This window comes from Diachasma alloeum, unplaced genomic scaffold (assembly GCF_001412515.2).
Source record: "Diachasma alloeum isolate Michigan unplaced genomic scaffold, Dall2.0 Dall_scaffold_00178, whole genome shotgun sequence".
Lineage (NCBI taxonomy): Eukaryota > Metazoa > Arthropoda > Insecta > Hymenoptera > Braconidae > Diachasma > Diachasma alloeum.
Window position 1 is genome coordinate 31,500 of NW_021680344.1, and position 476 is coordinate 31,975.

Genomic DNA, 476 nt, shown 5'->3' on the forward strand with positions numbered 1-476 from the left:
GGTTTCTCCGGGGGGTTGAAGACACCCGCATATATCCGGAGGGATGAAAATTTAGGGGAACGAGGGGGAGGGGTTCGAGACTACATTGTTATGAAATTTACCTCTCTGGAAACATGCGCTGATTTTTTATAAATTAAAATATGAATTGCGGAGAAAATACATGACTATGCGGTTTCTCCGGGGGGTTGAAAACACCCGCATATATCCGGAGGGATGAAAATGTAGGGGGGTGAGGGGGAGGGGTTTGAGATTATATTTTTATAAAATTTATCGCCCCCGGAAACATGCGCAGATTTTTTATAAATTAAAAAAAAATGAATTTCGGGGAAAATACATGAGTATGCGGTTTCTCCGGGGGGTTGAAGACACCCGCATATATCCGGAGGGATGAAAATTTAGGGGGGTGAGGGGGAGGGGTTTGAGATTATATTTTTATAAAATTTATCGCCTCCGGAAACATGCGCTTTTTTGCGATA